This window comes from Lissotriton helveticus, chromosome 10 (assembly GCF_964261635.1).
Source record: "Lissotriton helveticus chromosome 10, aLisHel1.1, whole genome shotgun sequence".
Classification (NCBI taxonomy): domain Eukaryota; kingdom Metazoa; phylum Chordata; class Amphibia; order Caudata; family Salamandridae; genus Lissotriton; species Lissotriton helveticus.
The window spans coordinates 475145762-475168368 of NC_136071.1; the positions used below are offsets into that span (position 1 = coordinate 475145762).

The 22607-nt window shown below is 42.0% G+C and overlaps 1 long non-coding RNA gene across 1 annotated transcript in view; it reads right to left on the reverse strand.

Moving 5' to 3' along the window:
- Positions 1 to 22607, reverse strand: part of LOC144785340 (uncharacterized) — a 4610862-nt gene that overhangs the window by 1653249 nt on the left and 2935006 nt on the right. Inside the window, exon 9 of the long non-coding RNA XR_013601832.1 lies at positions 10566 to 10692. This is a non-coding gene — a long non-coding RNA (uncharacterized LOC144785340). The remainder of the gene's footprint in view (positions 1 to 10565; positions 10693 to 22607) is intronic.

Consider the following 22607-nt stretch of genomic DNA (forward strand, 5'->3'; position numbering starts at 1 on the left):
ATTCGATATTGTGGAGTCGATATTATGTCTGTGCACCGCGTCGCGTTGTAAAGCCCTGCGCCATCAGGAGGCGTTCCGGCAGAGTCGATCTGTCCTTGAGGTTTGGCCGAGCGAGTAAAGCGCTGTCCGGGTGTTGCCCCCGGACAGCGCTTTACTCGCTCGCCCAAACCTCGAGGACAGATCGACTCTCCTCGCTTCACCGATCACGCTGAGATCAGTGCTTGCCTTTCCATGGACCACACGGCTCTGGAAAATCCTTGAATTGACTCCTAACCCTTGCTCCGAGGTACTTGAGGTACCGATGATGTGATTTCGGACACTGTAGTTACCCTGCATCGGGACATCCCTCGAGACACCCATACAGATCCTTCACCCGCGGAACTCTTTCCTCACACCTGCTCATCTTTGCTATCAACCAGTTGCCAGACGCACTGCTTCCAGCCCCACAGTCCTGATGATGATCCTAACTCTTACGGATCGAAACGCCATTGACTTTCCAGCAAGATATTAGGCGCCCCTCACACAGTGGTTCTCGATAAAAAATGGAAAACTAAAACTGAACTATTTGGAAACCACTCTGTTTTTATTCACTGTACATATTTATTCACAACACACTTTGCGCCGTCCACGCTGCTCTCACTGTCACTTGTGTCGCCGTAGTGCCTCTCACTTTTGCACTCGTGCACCTTGTACATCCTTGGGCTGTCACTTGCTATTTATTAATTGCAGTGCTGATATTAACTGTAATTATAATTGCCCTATACTTCTCAAAATACTGATAAAAATGATGCCTTGAGCATATATGAAAATCAAACTGAGGCTCCTTGTTCTTTGATGGATAATGCTGTATAGATATCCACTAGCATTGTAAATGCGGCGCACCATGGGTGGCGGAGCTGCGGCGCACAATAACTAGCGCATCCCTGGGGATGCCCCAGTTATTGTAAATCTGCCCCTACACATTTAGCCAACGAGGGAGCACTTACTGATCAGACAGTAGAAAGTACTGCAGTTGAGTAGAGGTATTGCACAAAAAGGTGGCATCTTTGTGGACAAACACGCAGGCGGGATTCATTCTGCCCCCTGTTAGACTCGTTTTTTGTGCCTTTCTGCCCTCTGTTAGACTCGTTTTTCCCTTGTTTTTGTGCCCTTCTGCCCTCTGTTAGACTCGTTTTTCCCTTGTTTTTCTGCCCTTCTGCCCCCTGTTAGACTCGTTTTTTGTGCCCTTGTGCCCTCTGTTAGACTCATTTTTCCCTTGTTTTTCTGCCCTTCTGCCCTCTGTTAGAACCGTTTTTGTGCCCTTCTGCCCTCTGTTATTCCCTTTTTTTTGTGCCCTTCTGCCCTCTGTTAGACTCGTTTTTTGTGCCCTTCTGCCCTCTGTTAGACTCGTTTTTGTGCCTTTCTACCCCGTTAGACTCATATTTTGTGCCCTTCTGCCCTCTGTTAGACTCGTTTTTCCCTTGTTTTTCTGCCCTTCTGTCCTCTGTTAGACTGGTTTTTTGTGCCCTTCTGCCCTCTGTTAGACTCGTTTTTCCCTTGTTTTTCTGCCCTCCTGCCCTTTGTTATACTGCTTTTTGTGCCTTTCTGCCCTCTGCATCACCGCATCATCACTCAGCGCTACCCCAGCATCACTCAGCACCACCACATTATCACTCAGCTCTACCACATTATCACTCAGCACCACCACAGCATCACTCAGCACCACCACAGCACCACTCAGCACCACCACAGCACCACTCAGCACCACCACAGCACCACTCAGTGTCACCACAGCATCACTCAGCACCACCACAGCATCACTCAGCACCACCACATTATCACTCAGCACCACCACATTATCACTCAGCACCACCACAGCACCACTCAGCACCACCACAGCATCACTCAGCACAACCACAGCATCACTCAGCACCACCACAGCACTACTCAGCACCACCACAGCATCACTCAGCACCACCACAGCACCACTCAGCACCCCCACAGCACCACTCAGCGCCACCACAGCATCACTCAGCGCCACCACATCATCACTCAGCGCCACCACATTTTTACTCAGCACCACCACAGCACCACTCAGCACCACCACAGCATCACTCAGCACCACCACAGCATCACTCAGCACCATCACAGCACCAATCAGCACCACCACAGCACCACTCAGCGCCACCACAGCATCACTCAGCACCACCACAGCATCACTCAGCACCACCACATTATCACTCAGCACCACCACAGCACCACTCAGCACCACCACAGCATCACTCAGCACCACCACAGCATCACTCAGCACCACCACAGCACCACTCAGCACCACCCCAGCATCATTCAGCACCATCCCAGTATCACTCAGCACCACCACAGCACCACTCAGTGCCACCCCAGCATCAATCTGCACAACCATTCAACAACAACTGGTTCAAATATGTTCTCAAAAAGTTTCAAACTTTATTACAAATGTCACCACTCAGTGTCACCACAGCATCACTCAGCACCACCACAGCATCACTCAGCACCACCACATTATCACTCAGCACCACCACAGCACCACTCAGCACCACCACAGCATCACTCAGCACAACCACAGCATCACTCAGCGCCACCACATTTTCACTCAGCACCACCACAGCACCACCCAGCACCACCACAGCATCACCCAGCACCACCACAGCATCACTCAGCACCATCACAGCACCAATCAGCACCATCACAGCACCACTCAGCGCCACAACAGCATCACTCAGCACCACCACAGCATCACTCAGCACCACCACATTATCACTCAGCACCACCACAGCACCACTCAGCACCACCACAGCATCACTCAGCACCACCACAGCATCACTCAGCACCACCACAGCACCACTCAACACCACCCCAGCATCATTCAGCACCATCCCAGTATCACTCAGCACCACCACAGCACCACTCAGCATCACCACAGCACCACTCAGCACCACCACAGCACCACTCAGCGCCACCCCAGTATCAATCTGCGCAACCATTCAACAACAACTGGTTGAAATATGTTCTCAAAAAGTTTCAAACTTTATTACAAATGTCACAAAAAGATGTTAATATTTCACTTCTGTTCTTGGATTTTCGTCACAATAAAATACACTGAACATAATCTTCACAAAAGTTATTTACAAAAGTTTAAGCTATTGCCATTATAAATTAAAATCACTTTTATTTAAGTATTAATTATTTAAAAAAATTAAAAGCCATTGTAATTTGTAATATCAATACAGCTAAGTCACGTAAAAACAAAACATGTTGCATTACAAATGCTATAGGTGTCACATTTGCGAAAGTTATAACTATTGGCATTGTAAATGAAAAAGCTATTAATTTTGCTATTTTCAAAACCAACACATAAATAAAAAAAATTGTCATTTACAAGACCAATAGCTCAAACTTTCCTAATGCGAGACCTATTGCATTGCAAATGCTTGTTTTTATATCTATCAGTGCTTCCTGTTGAGGTTTAATTTTCGTGACAGGCGCCTCATTGCCTACTTGTAACTATTCTCTGACCCAGCTTCAAGGGTCAGAGCAGGGTCAGAGAATGGTTGCAAGTAGGCAACGAGGCGTGAGGAAGCACTTACAGGCTTACAGCAGCAGGTGCCCAAGTTGAAGTTAATTTCTTTGTAACCCTTTTGTAAAAGTTTACCAAAAATTAGCTTCAACTTTTGCACCTGCTGCTGTAACCCTGTAAGTGCTTGGCTGAAAATTCGTCCCCGCTGATTCGCGGATTTTACCGCGATTTCGCGAGATTCGAGGATCGCGAAATCACGGAAAATCCGCAAATTCCGCGAGCGGAGCGAATTTTCAGCCCCTGCTTATCCTCTATCTTGTCATACCCTTCGCAAACCAGTTGCATGTAAATCAATCACACTGCACACGAAGCTCAGTATTACATGTCTTTATTCTCTAGAGTGCAATCATTACTTGAACAGTACTGTATCATGAATTGTATCCACCATACCTAATTACTTATGCTGCTGTACTATGGAGCTCTTTTGGGGAACATAAGGGTCCTGAGCTCTATAATACAAAAGACACTACACTTGTGACTCACTTGAGGCTCCTCCTCTCATAAATCATGGATCATTCTTTACACTCAACAATCGTAATAACTAGTATATTACATATCTAAATAAATAGACTATAAAAGGCTCTAGGTACTTCTGAAACAACACAATTTCCAGCATATATTATGTTTATTGCAAACGACGATTTGTTTTACACCCTGTAATTCACCACTATAGGATGGTATGAACAAAAAACCACTAAAACGGATGAATTGCATGTAAGCACAATTGTGTAATTGTAAAAGGAGTTGCTTAACAACATTTTGCACATCTTATTGTATACTGGATGAATCAATAGTTTTTCTGCTTTTTCAGCAAGACAAAATGTTTTCTATAAATTCACATTGATGGCCTATTTACACACGTTTTTACATCAACCTTGCTTATTGCATTGTAACTTCAGAAGATAGGTATAAACTCAATTTAAACCAAAGCCAGAATGGTGGGAGCCTTATCTTGTGATAGAAAAAGAGCGAATCAATAAGGAGACAGAATTAAGTTTTGGGAAGGCAGTGATAGTTTGGAGATGATATCATTGATGGTTAGAATTGAGGAATGTACTCAAGAAATACAGAAGAATAAATAGTAATAAAAGGAGCATAACAATTAAAAAGATGGGTAGGATGTTGTTTTGTGCAATGAACGGGAAATATGTATAAAGGTGGGAAAAGAAACTAATAGAAAGATTTACATGCAGGTCTTATCTAACTGTTGACAAGTGCAGATGTATGTGCGTGTATGCGTGTTTTTTGGTTGTGTTTAATGCAGTTGATCTGAACCAATCACGAGCAACATTGTAGATACTAAGGGCCTCATTTACAAGAGGCCTGCACCGCCGGAGCATCCCTTTTTTTGATGCTCCAGTGGCGCAGGACTCTCAGTCACATCTATGAGGCAAAGCAACCTGCGTGGATTTGCATCGCCTCATAGATGTGGAGTATGGCAAGGCAGCGAAAAGCGCTGTATTGCCTTACTCTGCATCAAGGAGGTGTTCCATGGATGCTGCGGTGCATGTTCCCACCCAACACACATGAACTTTGACTCTGCCCCAGATTTACAAAATCAGGTAAACCTGGGGCAGCGCCTAAACCTTACACCTCCCCAGAGCAGGTGTAATGAGGAGAAATTATTTAATTTCTACTTGCATGTTTTCCTCTTTCCATGCATGTTGCATTTTGAAGCACATTAGAAGGAGGGAAATGCCTCCAACAACTGTTTTTATGCAGGAAGGTGTCCCTCCTTCACAAAAACAATCATTCCTACAACAGAGACACCCTTGCACCATTGTACAAGGGTGCATGAGTTGGCGCAAGGCAGCCAAAAACATTATCAGTGCGGTGGGTAGGGACAGCAATGCTCCGTATATCATAAATACAATGCATTCGTGCCCTTTTATTGACACAGGGTAGTGCAGCAGAGCTACTTACTGCGCTGCTCTGTGTCAGTCAAAAACTTCTAAATGAGTCCCCTAGAGAACAACCAGCAATGAAGAATGAACTTAAACATTTCAGATAGAAAATACTTTTACAAGCCTCTCATTACTTAGATCGAAAAACAACAGTTTTAGCAGGTAGGAAAAGATGATTAAAAAGGTTGTGTTTTCACATATACATCCTCCCCATCATCAGTGCTTGGAAAGTGTCCTTTAGTACAAGACACCTTACAATATTCTGTTTTCAATCAAAGGTAACGTATTCTAATGATCCAAACACCTTTACGAATGATTCCACTCAATTAGAGGCTGGTGGGCTATCATAAGATTATCAAACATGGAGCATATAACTGTAAGGTTTTCATTTGATGTTGATGGAAAGGTACATGTTTGACAACGTGAAGGCAATGTTAAAAGGCACAGGGATAGTGCAGTTGGAGGTCATGTGTCTTGGAGCATACAGAACAGTATGGTCTGAAGCAGGGGTACTCAAAGTACTGCCCGCGGGCCAGTAGCGGCCCGGCAAGCCTTCAGTGGCGGCCCGCGGAGCTTGACACATCGCACCTGTGTGTGTGTTTTTTTTAACTTCAGTAAACACCTCGGGGAGCAGCAGTGCGAGTCAGAGACACTGCTCTGTGGGGGCCCGGGCGATTCCAGCCACAGTGAAGAGTGAGGTGCAGGGGCGCCAAGAGGTGAACAAAGCCTCATTTACATACAAATGGTCGTTTAAAGACGTGTGAAGTACTGGGGTGCCCGGGAGGCTGTGTCAGCCAGGCTGTATTAATTGTCAGTGCTCCGCTGCGTAAATTTAAATCCGCCTTCGGCCTCTGTAATCCACTATCAGACGCTCTTTACCCTTTGTCACACTCTTGGAGATTCCTGCTTTTTCACTTCGACATTTTTTCAGTCTTTCTTTTCCTCCTCCTTTCCCCTTTGTGTGTTTTCCCTCATTTGATTTTGGAACTGTCTGAAGAGGAAAAATAAGTGCCTGTCCCAAAAAACACTCCCCCGCCCACCCAAAAAGAAACTACATGCTCAAATTAAGCACTGCTGCTGCCCATGTTATTTTAGTTATTATGTCTGTAATGGAAACTTGCACTGCTGCTTCTGGTAGTGAACTGGTCCTGTATGTGCAGGGACACTGGAATTATGCGGCAGGGAAGAAACAAATTATACTTCTTGGTTTACGATCTTACGTGGCAAGAAAAGGCAAATCATGCGGTATAACGGAGCACATTTGGTGCTAGTGTTACTCATTATTTTGTCATTTTTACACATGAACAATATCAAGGAAAAGATTTCACCTCCCAAGGCTGACACACAGGGGAGAGGGGGGGAAGGGGCGAGGACAGCAGGAACTGAGAGCTGGTTGAGGTGGGAGGGCAGAGCAGGGAGTGAGAGCCCGGGCGAGAGAGGTGGGAGGGCAGAGCAGGGAGTGAGAGCCCGGGTGAGGTGGGAGGGCAGAGCAGGGAGTGAGATCCCGGGTGAGGGAGGTGGGAGGGCAGCAGGGAGAGAGAGCCCCGGTGAGGTAGGTGGGAGGGCAGAGCAGGGAGTGAGAGCCCTGTGAGGTGGGAGGGCAGAGTAGGGAGTGAGATCCCGGGTGAGGGAGGTGGGAGGGCAGAGCAGGGAGTGAGAGCCGGGTGAGGTGATGGAGGGCAGCAGGGAGTGAGAGCTGGGTGAGGTGGGAGGGCCGCAGGGAGTGAGAGCCGGGTGAGGTGAGACAGATAGAGATAGAGACAGATAAAGACATATAGAGACAGATAGAGGCAGAGACAGCTAGAGACAGGGACAGACGGAGCTAGATAGGGTCAAAGACAGGGACAGGCAGAGACAGATAGAGGCAGAGACAGATAGAGGTAGAGACATACAGCGATAGAGACAGACAGAGAGAGAGACAGAGAGAGAGAGAGAGACAGACAGAGGGAGACAGACAGAGGGAGAGAGGGAGACAGACAGAGGGAGACAGACAAAGGGAGGGAGACAGACAGACAGACGGAGGGTGACAGATAGAGGGAGGGAGACAGGCAGAGGGAGGGAGATAGACAGAGAGAGGGAGGGAGACAGACAGAGGGAGGGAGGGAGACAGAGAGAGGGAGGGAGACAGAGAGAGGGAGGGAGGGAGACAGACAGAGGGCAGACGGAGGGAGGGAGATAGAGGGAGATGGAAAGTGGGACACAGATAGAGGGAGACAGAGAGAGGGAAGGAAAGAGAGGGAGGGAGACAGAGAGAAAGAGGTAAGACAGAGAGAGACAGAGGGAGACAGAGAGAGAGGGAAGGAGGGAGCGAGAGAGAGAGAGATAGAAGGAGGTAGACAGAGAGAGGGAGGGAGAGAGATGTGTGTGTATGCTTGTCTGTTGGCTCAGTGGATGAACGCGTCAGTTGCAGGGGGCCTGTGTTCAACTTCATGGTCACAGTTTTTTTCTTTCTAGCCCCTTCCCCCTCCCCCACTGACCCCGCCTCCACAGGTGTGGCCCTCGGCCACAAACCACACTGTAAATTTGGCCCCTGAGAGAAAGTTTGTGAGTACCCATGGTCTGAAGGATACATGTGCAAAAGCAAAAACTGAGATTTCTTTGTGATCAGTTCAACAATATGTATTAACATTGAGGAAGAAGCAAAATATCTTACCAAAAATACATTTCAATAGAATTTTTAGTGGTATTAAAGCCTGCATACATTGAGAAACCATGGAAAAGAAGTCAGTGAAACTGAAGCCAAACAACAGAGAAAGAAGGTGGTAGGAAGCTTAATCTTTGTTTTTCAGTGGCTCAAAGAAATTATCGTTGGGCACCTCTGAAAATGTTTATTTTTGTGTTTGTAATCTGTTACCATGGTGCTGATACAGTCAGTAGCATGGACCTGCTGTCTAAGTTCTGCTGCTGACTTAGGTCCTAAAGGATGTCCTATTTAATTTAATGTCCATTTAGAAACCATTTGTTTGACTTGTCAGCCGTAGAGTGGTATCCCCCCTCAACATTTTGCCTTACTCCTCCTTTTTTGCTGATCTGGTTTTGTTGGCCTTAGGACTGTGCACTTTACTGCTGCTGACTAGTGCTAAAATGCATGTGTGCACTCCGTAAAATATGATAACGTTGGTTTACATCCAATTGGCACATTTAATTTACTTTTGAGTCCTTATTTAAGTAGTACTACATGTACCAAGGGCCTGTAAATTAATTGCTACTAGGAAGCCTGCAGCACTAGTTGTGCCATCCACCTCAGTAGCCCTTTTAAAACATGACTTTGGCCTGCTGTTGTAGCCTTAGCTGCAGTTTTAAACTGCCATTTCAACCTGGCACAATAAATCTTTTACCAGGCCTAAACCTTCCTTTTTAATACAAATACATAATACTGTATAATAGATGAATCAATTGCCCCAAGGAGTCACTGCTGCTATAGCTGCCACTAAACCTGTAGCAAAGGTGCTAGAAATACCAAACCCCAACCTCAAGAACTAAATATGGACTTGCAAACTCAAGGACAAAGTTTATCTAAAACCCTTCCTTCTATTCGATTGAGGAAAGACCAAGAAGAAAATGGGACGCTTCATTTAAATAGTTTTGAGACTGAGATATTTGTATTCTATAAACAAAGAATAGGTGATGAAAGTACCCACTAATAAATTATAAAAATTCGAGCTATGGAAATATTGGTTGGGACTAACTAATATCACACAATATCACTCTTATTCAACTTTGTGATTGCTAAATTTCGAAGACATTGATAGGGGTATTAGTTTGCCAATTGCTTTTAATCGTAATACCTATTAGTTTGCTAATCCTTGGTTAAACTACAACGGTGCAGAATACCCTCATTTCTGTGGAGGGTGAGCTGAAAAATCTATCAAAAATAAAAAATAAAAATTGGTTGGAAACCCTTACTTACCATTTGCTTTTGTTTTATATTTTAGCTTGAAATCACACTTCGAGACATTTAAGTGTTATGTTAAATGTTCCTTTGTGTCAAGAGTGAGTTGCATAGCACTGTATTGCCATTATTATGACCTCTTAGCACAAGGGCAAATTGTCCTCATTTTTCTTGAATGCCATGCCCATGAACCTGCCTTCTTGATTTTACAGTCATTGAAATCATGGCTAAACGTGAGACGTAATGGCAACAAAAGCTTTACCATCCATTGCTTTTCTCAGTCTGCTTCTAGTTGCCACTTCATTCTATACTAACCGGCACTTAACATGCTGATCTTTTTTCGATGATCTCCTATCCATTTCGCTTATAATTTTCACGAAATCTGCCTTCCATGGTTTAATGCTGTTTCCTTTAGACTTTAATCCCTAGACATAAAGGGGCATATTATCAAGAACAGGCGATAAAATTATCGCCGCTTTATCGGCAGGAAACTGGCGCTAAAGCGGCGATAATTTGCTTGATAATATGCCCTTGTGAAATTCCCATAGCAGCCCAGGTTAACACCAGAACCTGGGCTGCTATGGGAATTTACAAGGACATATTATCAAGGCCATTATCGCCGCTTTAGCGGCAGTTTCCTGCCGATAAAGCGGCAATAATTTTATCGCCTGTTCTTGATAACATGGCCCTAAGTTCCTGTTTGTTTACTTACTTCTTACTAAGACAGTAAGATGGTTTAGATACTTACTATGCAGTTATTTTTGATTGATTCAGCAATCGTTCAATTAAAACAATTTTGTTGAATTGATCACAAAGAAATCTTAATTGTTGCTTTTGCGCACATATCCTTCAGGCCATACTGTTCTACATTAAAACGTGTTCCTCCTCTACAGGGTTCTCTTCCTCGAAAGTGATTCGCCATAAAATAATAGCAGGTGTAGCTTTGAAAATCTAGTCGGATTTGAAAATCTAGTTTATTCTGTATTTCAGACTGTATGGCTTTCCTTCCTTTCCACATTGTTCAATGTGAAGGTGTATTGCGGAATTGTGTTACCTACTTAAGGCCCTCAAAATAGTGGATGATCATCAGAAAAAATAAAAAATAAAAATAAATATCTAATTCATATGGCAAAATAATATTAAAGAACGTACTATTAGATAGTTTTAAATATACCTTCTCAGAATTCACAGATTCGTGTTTAATCTACCTTTGAAGGTTCTGTTAACTCGCCGCCAGCCGACTGGGGTTTCTTTTCAAATTGCTGCTCGCAGTGGCTCGGTTTCTTTACCAGGCCCTAAAACTGGAAGGAAATAAATACAAAATGGGTCAAATTATCTAAAAACAGACTCGAGAGGTCACGTTTGCTTACCTGACCTACCGAATAAATGAGAAAATATACATATATATATATATATATATATATGGAATAAATTATTATTGTTGAAATGGTCATAACCATTTACCGTTAGAAAAGCGGTATGGGACAAAAATGCATGTTGAAATGATCTTTATCTCTCACTAAAATACCCTATTTAGGCCCAGATGTACATTGCAGAAATAACTGCAGACGGCAGAAGCAAGTCTCTGCATCCAGGGAAGGCGACATTCATAATAAAATGTATAATAATTTCATCCCGTGCTATTTCGTTTGCTTTTTTTAAGTATAGCAGGTTTTCCAAGGGCCAGAGGCTATTTCCACATAATGCGTTCTCCAGTATTGTTTATTCTGTATTTTTTTATGAGTTGCAATGTTATTACAGAGTTTTCAGCAGTCATTAGGTAGAGCCTGTGACATAATTGAATACGGTTTTATTACCCCAGTGAGAAGATATAAATATTTAATTTTGTGTACTTTATGGGCCAAATAAATTATTTTGGATAATGTTCTAAGGCCTCGAACTTTAATCATAGGAAGGGAGAGTTGCACCAACGGCTAGAAACCTTGGCACGGAAAGTCCTGTTGGATATGTATTATTAAAATCAATTTCAAACCATCATGGAGTATTTTCCACCGAACATACACTGTCGCATCTTAAAATTGACAATTTCAAAGCACAGATTTAGAAACAACTATGAATTAAGTGTCATTGTTAGCTAATTCCATTTCACATAATGTTTCAACGTGTTCCACAGTAAAATGTGACATTTGTTGCCTAAAGCTAAGAACTAAACTGATAATCAGTGCAAAATGGTACTATAAAGCAGAAATAAAATTCAATGTCAAAACATAGATAGCACCGTTTTAACTGCACCAATCAAGGGGCATATGCAAGAACATATATGTGGAATAGATAAGAACAGGATATATAGGAACAGAGCGACACACCACATCCTGCATTAATACCCTCAAGCAGTAATATTGCCACCCAATGGTATTATACCTGGATTCTGTGGAAAAATTATGTGTATAAAATGTGATAACAGAGATAGAGATTACCGGCAATTCTCTCAATTTGCAGGTATGGTGGAAATTTATGTTACAACCAATCACCGCACATTTCTACAATTGCCACCATGAGCTAAGTAAAAATGTCACTGTATGTATAACTGCTATGAAACAAAAAATATCTTCTAAACTAAACTGGTAGAGTGCATGAACGTTCAAAATTTCATAGGCAACTTCAGATTACTGTTGTGACACACTACCCGCGCTAAGAATTTAGTGTAATATAATGCCGCACTCGGGAACCTGCATGTTTACAAACTTAGAAAGTTTCTTGGATGAATGTGTCCATGCGACTCTGAGTGTATCTGAAAATGAGGACATTTCTCCAGTGCACCAGTGGGCGATCTCTGCTTATCAGTAATGCCAGACTTCATGGACAACACAAAAAATTATCAGGTCTCTAAAGTCAGGTTCTAGCGTGTAGAATCTTCTGTAACATTCAATAGAATACCACAATGCCTCTTTGAAGCATAGGTAACACTGAACATGATTCACGAATTTCATTTTGTAGGGTCTTAAGTAGTATTACATTAGTACTATTCACATACTACAAAATGTGATTCACACACCTAGGCTGGAGACCTCCACCTCTCCTATCTTTTCTTTGTGGACGTCTCAAATGTGTGATGAAATCTCTACTCACGTATAAATATGTTTTTGTAGTAAATGTGGGGGGAGAGTAACTTGGGAATGGGGAATACTTAATACTAAATGTAGGATATTAGGGAAATTTTACAAGTAGTTTGGAAGGGACATGCTAACACAATAGATGCATCCACAAAACAGTAAGATATTTGCAATCACATAATAAACTTGAAAGTTACTATAGTCATGTATGGGTGAAAACAATTGTATATGTACTCCAGCCCAGCCTTTAAGTAAGTCAAGGGCAACACATGTCCAACCACTGGTAGTGAAACATACTCCAATAGAAAATAATGGAGACCGGGAATTAAAGTAACTCTCCATATATATACTAATATAAAATTTATGAAATTACATCAAGATTTCAGGGTCAATGGAAGTCCTTGTAGGGGCTTCCATTGAATCTGGTTTGATCCTGTCATGAGAACTAGGTCCAACCACTCAAGCATGGAAAAGCTTATACGCTGCATAGGAGAGAGACCTGTAGCCAGCGCCACAGCTTTGGGGGCAGAAACGTGCATGTGTTGCATTGCTTTCAATGCAACGTGTGCACATTTTGGCGATTTCCTTGCGGGAGCGCGTGGCACCGCACACACGCTCCTGCAAGGGAATCGTGCAGGCCCCCTCCCCTGCAGCAGCACGAGGCGCGTGCTTGTGCTGGTTGTTCATTGCATGCATGCGCTTTAACGAGACGCTTAATAAACTGGGCGAAAAGTGTTTCATTTTTGCGCATGCTCATTAACGTCCCTGAACTTGTTTAAATACCGACTAGCAGAACTGCCTTCATGGTCCAGACGGACAGACTATGGCTTTCTTTGCGTCCTCGAAGAAGCAGCATTGACATCATCTGAGAAGATTGCAGAGACTCTCACAGTCTTGTGAGCAGTGTGCCAACCCCTCAATTTTTAGGTCGAGCGTAGACAGCGCAAGCTGTCTCTGAGCGACATTGGTTTGGTTTTGGGCGTTTGAGCTTGGTTTTTTTTTGCAATTAGATTTGTACATCTAGGTTAGCTGCGATCGCTGCTTTTTCTTCGTATTGCAATACTGCATTTGTATAGCGTTGGAGGACAATACGTGATTTAAAAAAATGTACAAATATTTACAACATATCGAACCGTCACTGGGGCTTGAACACTCATCTCCATCTCGAGTCCACAGCCTGCAGGGAGGTTACAGTGTCAAAGGGCTGACTGATTGGCTGTGTCCTCTCTCTCTCCCCACCCTCTATCCCTCCCACAATACAACTTACCCACCCCCGCCACCCCTACAATACACGGACATGGTAACCTAAAGCGAGATCAAATTACACAACCGTCTATTTCCCTGCCTTTTAGCAATAGACCACAAGAGAGGATACCCTAATCCATCTAAGCAAGGGAGCAAGTGCTAATCGATTACCTTAATACCCAACTCTTCATGTATTATCAGGGCCACTGGAATAATGCAACTGTGCGGCTGTGACCCTCCCTGCAGTATGTTGTGTGCGTTCTTGTGGGCTGGGCGCATGTTTAATGTGAGTGAGTGTATGTGTGAGTATATGAAAGTATATGTGTGTGAATGAAAGTAAAGGTCAAATGTCGTGTGATATCTCTTCTGCTACCTCTGGCATTTTAATTAACTATCTTTCATGTTTCCAGGTCTGACCTGTGTGGGTTAAATTTGATCATTTTAGTTGCCCTCAATTCTTGTACAGGTTTCTGTCTCTCTGAAGGGATGTTAATTAGTTTCCATTTTACCATTTAACAAGCTTTATTTCGGTCAATATTGACCATAAAAAGCAAATGATACAATACATGCATAGCCAAATTTGAACTATAATAAAAAGAATCCATCAATAACAGATTATATAAACAAAAATGGCCAAAGTACATTTAAAAATGATCATTAGTTTCAAAGTTATAACTATCAAGAAAAAATAAACTCTAGTCCTCACATAATCAAATTAGTTTTCTGGACAAAATGAAAGTCCCAAAGTAGAAAAGTACCATCATGAACACACACCAGAAAGTAAAACATTATGGGGAAAATTTATAAAAAAAAGTCAGTGCAGCAAGTCACCTGGCTGCGCAGCACTGCATGACAAGGAAAGGGCAGGAATGCACCTTAGTTAAGGCAAAGCTGCGCATTCCTGCCTTTTCCCTGAACTGATGCCACTTTGGCTGCCTAGCACCAATGCAGGCACCCTTGTGAACCATGGAGCAAGGGTGCTTGTGTTGCATGCAGGATTGTTTTGTAATGGAAGGGGCACCTTACTGCACAAAAACAACTCTGAGAGGCAAATTCCTCTTTCAATGTGTGGTGCATAACGCAGCACACATCAAAAGAGGAAGTAACGAAAAGAAATGAAGATATTTCTCCTCATTATGCGTCTCTGGGAAAGCGTATCATTTTGGTACATTCCCAGGATTTCCAGATCTGGTAAGTCGAGGGATGACTCAAAAAGAATGGGAGAAGCTTGGGAACACTTACCTAACGCCCATGGAACCCCTTCCTACCACAGAGTAAGGTACTGCAGCAATTTGTGCGGCGTTGCTTTACTCCAGATTCATGAAGCCACTCAGAATCACACAAGCGGGCCTTCTGTGGCGTAAAAAATCTCATTTTGGGCTTGCATCGCAAAGTGCAACACCTTTCGTAAATATGCCCCTTACTATCATACTGCACTAACCTTCTAACACTTAGGAACTCACATTGTATTGCAAACATTAAACAAGTGTCATATGATCACACATCCACTGATAAAACAAAAACATACAGCCAGTGTGGTTACATCCAGCAAAGACCATTTTAAAGTTATACACTATTAACGACGATATAACAGACATTAACATATCCATCACCAGGCAAACATAAAAAAGTAAACCAAACCCTTACCTCACCTCACTATGTAATCGCACACAGCGCAGTATGCACCTATCAGACTAATATATAAACATACAACTATTATTACAAAACCCAAGCCCACTATTTATATTTCAAAATAACAAACTACCAATTAAAATTGGGTCATTACTTTATTTGGGGACTTTAATTAAAATAGCAGACTCCCCATAACCTCATGCAAACAACAGTTTTATTCATTTTAAAGACAATGGCAATATTAAAGTTTTATACACATCATTACTAAAATCAGAACTGAGGACTAGAGCAGTGTCATAGACGATGACATCAGTGATGTCATTAAAGATGTCTTTTAAGATTTAATCAGTGATATCATCAACAATGCTATTTAACATGTCATAAGTGATGCACCAGTGAGGTCAAAAAAGAAGTGAATGATGGGGATGTGACTTATAGTTAGATTACCTAACCATACCATCAAATTTCAGTGGCTTTGCAACCATAACTTTAATTTAACCAGTTATTCTCAATGATTTTTGGAGGTAGTTTAAATGTATGTTAAGTTGTCATAAACAAATCTAATCATGACACCTTGACATTTTTCAGTTCATTTTTTTCTCCATCCTATACCGCATTCAACAGTTTCTAGTGCCCAACACGCTGTTGGCAGACTGGTAGGTTGCAGGGCTTGGCCAATTCATTGATGTGATCAACCAACAACTTATTCAGCGCATATTGGACCCAGGCATGGCTAAAGGCCAGGCTCTACATCACCCTGCTGCTGCTGGCCATACCATGCTTCACACAGCATTAATCAATGCGCACCGTGGTTTTTTCACAGGGAATGCCCAACTGCCATGGACAGCCAACCCCCAACAGTGCATGGTGACAGGTCTTGTGAAATTGTGGTTGACCACAGATACAAATCTATGACCAGGCCTTGCACCCAACCCACCAGTGGTGACCAACCCATTTTACACATGATCTTCAGCCATGTACAACAGAATTTGGCATCAAGATCTTTCTTATGGCCAGGAACAGCAGCCAACCCACGCTGTGCATGGCCTTTTAACCCATGTAGTAAGAGTTGGTTGTGAACATAAGGCACAAAATCCAACCTACTGCTTGTGATCAACCCACACTGATCACAGTCTTAAACAGAGCACAATAGGGGATAGCGGCAGTGCCTGGTTTAAAGCATGCTTAGAGTTAAGAGGGGTGTGCAGTTCCTCAAGGTAAATAACAAGAAAGGGATTATAGTTCCAGAAATTTGCTCCAATAGGAGAACGGGCACTCACACATCTGTATGGGTGTCATGCTTCATCACTGGGCTAACTCCTCATCAGACTGGCGCTGCAATGTCTGATGGGCACCAACTAGGGGGCTCTTTGCCTGAGAACTTTTGCTTAGATGTTTGATGAAGTGAGGGTGCGTGGGCTCACGTGATGTGTGTAGAGTGATAAAAAAAAGAGGGTCAATATAAGTTAAGTGATGCTCAGGGTCAGAGACTACTTAATGATTAAGCTCGCTCACCTAATTAAAAGATGTGGTGCTAATTAAAGATATAATGGTCATAATAAGTTTTGTGAAAGAATTGTTCTAAAAAATGGTCAACATGTTTCTCACCTGGGTATGTCAGCAAGTGATCATGTGGCAACTTTTCAGGAGCTCAAGAAAGAACACACTCTACATTCTGACTAGATCAAAAAAGTAGCATAGAGATCAGTCACACAACAGGTCAAAAAGTAATAATGTACCTTAACCTGAAATACAAAATAATAACCCAATTCGGGTATCACAACAAGCCCCATGAGGAGATGACAGAGTAAACACTTGATTAAGCATCTCGGACATGTAGTAGCGTCCTCCGGGAGACCTACCCCGGATCTGCTTCCTCAGAGAGGGAGTAGTTTACAGCATGGCCTGACTCCTGAACCACTGTGGTTGGTCAACCCTTTTTGCAGATGCTCTGCACAGCAGGGTTGGACAAGCTGTGATGCACATGGTTTTTGGCCATGTGCAGAAGGTTTTGAAGATGTCTGAGGTTGGTCAACTCTTGATGCATAACACCTTCGGCAGTGTGAAATAAGTGTAGCCTACAGTATGGGGCATATAGCCAGACCTTTCAACCTTGCTGGTGAGATGAGATTTTGACTGTACACAGCAGAGATTGACTAAAAGGCCTGACCTATAGCTCGACCCTTCACCCAATTCTCTGAGAAGCCACTGCAGAGTGCCTTCCTCCGTGTGGAGCAGGGTTGTTTGTAGTGCCTTTGTAAGGCTCAAAAAAGCTGTGAAAAACATAATGTGTAAAAAGGTCAAAACTTAAGAAAAGTAAAACTTGCTGACGTGCTGGAAGGCCTCTTTTAATTGGGATACGTAATGAGTACAACATTTGTAATGAACAAAAGAATATTTCAACATTTAGGAGAAACCAAAAGACAGGATTGCAACTATCTAATGGCCAAACTTCAGGGCCAAAAACATGGAATTCACTGTAAATCCTTGAGAGTTTATGCACAGACGATGTGAAGAATAATGAAAAAGGATAGAAGAGAATTCACAATCTCAAACAAATGGAGTTGAAATACAGTATAAGATGGGACCATACTAAACCCGTAATGAGTGAATGTAGATGAGTAATTGCTTGAATATGTAGACTGAAACTGAAGGAAATTTGTACATTTGATGTGTTGCATTGAGCATGCGTCATAGCAGTGAGAGACGATACCCACTAGAGAGTGAACAAATATAAGAATAAGCTAAGACTCTTGCAATATACCAGTTCACACACTAGAGGGTTACATAAGTCATTTGAAAACCAGAATAGAAACATAAAGGAAATGTAAATATGTCATTCTTTTCTGCAAAATATTATCAGTCAGGAACTACTATGATCCATTGGGAAGAGAGTATTAAAGAACCAGAATGATCTGTCTCCCCTAAATGTTTATAGAAATGAAAATTAAGAAAGACAAAAATATTTGTGATCAATGCCTCATACATGTTCAAAGCATGTGGGATAATTTTGGGCAAAGATAAAGTTGCACTATAATACATAAATTAAATAGCATTTTTCCCCTCTGGAAGCCATCTCTTTCCAGAAAGAAAGATATCTATCTATCTATCTATCTATCTATCATTAGTGAGGATATCCCAATATTGAGTTAAACTGATTTGATGTGGTTCTGAATGCTGTGTGTCGCAGAGCCCTGATTGTCCATATTTCAACTTGTTTGTGAGTGCTATCAATTGACAAAATGTATATATTTAGGCTTTTTTGCATGTGTATATTTTAACAAGCGCTGTGCTTGAACATGATTTTTGATGTTTTGGGGGATTTATTCTTTCTATTTTGTGTTATCCAAATTTTATTTTGTATTTCAGTCCAAGACCACAGGGAATACATATCAATGAAAACAAACAAGCATATTTAAGAGTCAATCCATTGTACTCTATATACTGTACAGTGAATAGACCTATACTAGATATCATATTAAGGCGAATGTGATTGGCTTACCGAAATATGTTTATTTGTATTCAATACATTTGTTATTCATTGTGATGGAGGGCAGCATTTATTGAGAATTTCATGACAATTAAACATTGTTGTAGTTAAGCATGCTGTTTCCAACATAAGTATTAAATAACCAGATGCACTTGTGTACTAATTTGAATACTAGGCAAACTGGGATATTGTATTGTATATGAACATAATAGCATTAGTTTGTGACATGTCACAGAATTAATAGGCTACAGTTTATGAAAGCCAAAAAGGTATCTGGTTTATTATATCCACAAATGATTTTGAAATCATCTAAGTGTGACATGATTAATTAATGTGTGTTTAGAGTGCTAAATATATTAGACATTATTTTGTATTGTAGCGCACCACAGACGTATTTCTTCCTGACTGTGATTTGATTTACATTCTCTATCAATAGGATAACAGAAAATTATGTTTAGTAATGCATTCATTCATTTGATGAATTGCAGTGGATGCATAGATGACTATAACAAGAAATCAGACCACCTTGAGTTATAGCACAATAGTATTTCTTTCCTTTCTATAATCAAGGTTTCTAGTACTACGACTATAAGTGTTCAACCACAATAATGTCTAACACTGAATATAGTGATGAATTCCAAATCCTGTTGAAAAATTTACAATCTATTTTCAGACCAAACAGCTGAATATTTGACTGAGTCTTTGTTTAGCTCTATGATATCACTTATTCTTTTTTCCTTTTCAAGTTTTGCACTGCATTACATTGTTAAACCACTCTTGGCTTGGCATGTCAGTGGGATAGATAGATAGATAGATAGATAGATAGATAGATAGATAGATAGATAGATAGATAGATAGATAGATAGATAGATAGATAGATAGATAGATAGATAGATAGATAGATAGATAGATAGATATACATAGCACAGGCATTAACTTTTCACTGAAAGATTCCTTATTGTTTTGCCATTAACTTTCCTGTTATTTGCCAAATCTTCATGAAACTAAACAAAAAGTTTATCTACTCTGGGTATCTTATGGCAGGTTTCATGCTGGTCAAGAAAAGTGGACTTCTTGAAAGTGACATTTCCAATTGCAACTCCAATAGGATTATTTACTCTTTGATACAGAACACATGGATAAAGGCAATTACACCAATCTTGGCACATACGTAGACCTTTGCGATAGTACGTTCCTTTGGTTGGTTTGGCCTAAATATGTTTAGTGTTTTCCAGAAATTAGTGTTTCAACATTGTTGCAGTCTGGGCAGGCTCAGATTAAAATCTTTAGACACATAGAATACTAATTCAAAGAGTTCTATGCACCTGGTTTCATGGACCTCTACAATCCTAATGTTGGACCTGCCCCTCTCTGCAGAGTCACCTCCAAAGTTTTTACCTTTTCTCCTCCCATTTTGTTGAATGTATTTTTGTGGGCTCAAGGCCTCTCTGCCCTTTCCCACTGCAAACCAGTGCTAATGTGCTAGTGCTCTCACTTTTAAACATGAAACAATTGTCTTACACCCACTTGGCACATTACATTTACTAGTAAAGTTCATAGTAAAGTGGTGCTACGTGTACCCAGGGCATTTAATTTGGATGTTACTAGTGAGAGACCCACTTAAGCCTTAAATAGTGTTTTCAAACATGCCTCTGGTCTGCCATTGTAGTGTGTGTGTGTGCAGATTTAAACTGCCATTTAGACCTGGCTCAAACATCTTTTGCCAGGCCTAAACATTCCTTTTTAATACATATGTCACCCCTAGGATAAGTCTAAACAACACATTGGGCATGGTACTTTTAAGTTGTACATGCCCTGGTAGTTAAAAACTCTCACATTTGTTTTTATAAATTGCAAGGCCTATCTCTCTCATCAAATAACATTAGATTAAATTATTGCCCTTAACAAGTGATAACTTTTATTTTAGAGAAGGTAGGAATATCAGGCTTTGTGTGTGAGGAATTGTAATTTACAAAATCCTTCAATGGTAAAATCAGATTTTAGGTTACTATTCTGAAAATGCTATTTTTAGAAAGTTGCCATTTTCGTGTCCTAACCATTTTGCACCTACAGCCTGTTACCTAGGTCGCATAACTAGGTGCAGTTGGTGGTTGACCTTTGTGTATTACTCCCAGACACCCACACGTAAGGTCTGGGTGTTGGCAGGAAGAGCTATCCTGACTTGAAGAGAGGGACAGAGCTGTGACTTGTCACACTTCAAATACTCTGCCTCAGCTCCCACAAAAAGGTCTTCACCATAGCCTATAGTGCCTGCAAACAGGCATGGATCAGGGCAGGGAGGCAGGCAATTCCACCCCCTTCTGTAGGGGGAAGACACCAAGAGCTTCTTCCACCTCAAAGTGGGTATCAGGTATAGACATGGGACCCTCAGACCCACTCTTCACTACACTCTGGACCTGTGGATACTACTTAATAACAACTCCCCTGCTGCCTGAGAAGGAAGTCTGGAACCACACCCTTCATCTCAGGCTGAAGTGACTCCACGGGTCAGCTGACCAACCTTCTGTTCTGAGCTACAGGGGCACAATAAGCTCCAGGTGCCCCTCTGCAACTGCACCGTTGACCTGCAGTACAGCACCTGCCTGGAACTGCAACTGGACCTGCAACTTGAGCCGCCTGAGCCCTTCTGTACTCTGCTGGAGTAAGGTCCTGATTCCCAAGAGTTGCCACCCATGTCCTGGACCCTTGCTTAGACATCAGTTGAGCTCCTCCTAGAAGACAATGAGCAATCCTTAAGTTTAGAACTCTTCACAACTGCGAAAGACTCAGTTTGTGCCAAGATCATGCCTCCCCACACTGACCGCAAATGCAAAGCTCAGGTGAACCAGCCTCTTCACGCTACAGCAAATGCCAGCGAGTACTGGCAACACATGATCTTCTACTTTGATCTGCTGCATCAACAGCCCACTGTGACCACCAACCACAATCCATCTTTGTGCTACAGTGGTGACCATCCACAACACCTGGCCTGCTCTTCACACTACAGGTACCAACCCTCTGTGATGCTCTTCCTCCTCTTTGTGGCCTCCTCCACTGGGAATAGAAATCCTCATGCTGGATTGTAGACGGTACCTATTTCAGCAGGACTAACCTTGCCCTAGTTGTTATCGCCCAATATCTCTGTTCGACTCAACATCTTAGGTAATGGGCAGAATGATGCTGGCCAGGTTGGAGTACTGGGCAGAAGAAAAAAAATCTTACCTGTAGCCCAGTGTTTGAACCTTGAACTAATAATAGGAAAATATACCCTTGGAAGGGAAGGCTCCCTTCACCTGCTTTGTAGATTTGTCAAGTGCTTTTGACTTGGTAAATCATGCAAAGTTATGGCAGACGTTAGAAGGGATGGGCACCCCACAGGATATTATTAGTTTTTTTTATCTTAAATTTACGCATGTTTGACAGCGAAGATACACTAGGGGAAAAATGGGGAATGCACAAAGCACCTTAGTATTACAAGTGGGAAAAAACAGGGCTGCACTCTTGTGCCTCTTTTATTCTAACTCTATATAAATGGTGTTGACTCATTATTACAAAACCTAATGGTAGACGCTCCTAAGGTCGGTAAGCGGGTCACACCATTAAGATTGTATGCCGATGACGCTGTCCTAATTTCAAGGACAGCAAACGGCCTACAATTTTACCAATTTTATGACAGAAAAACATTTAAAAATTAATTTGAGCAAAACTTTAGTTATGTCATGTGGGAAAAAGAACATCAACACTAAATCACATTATAGTAATGGCATACTAATAG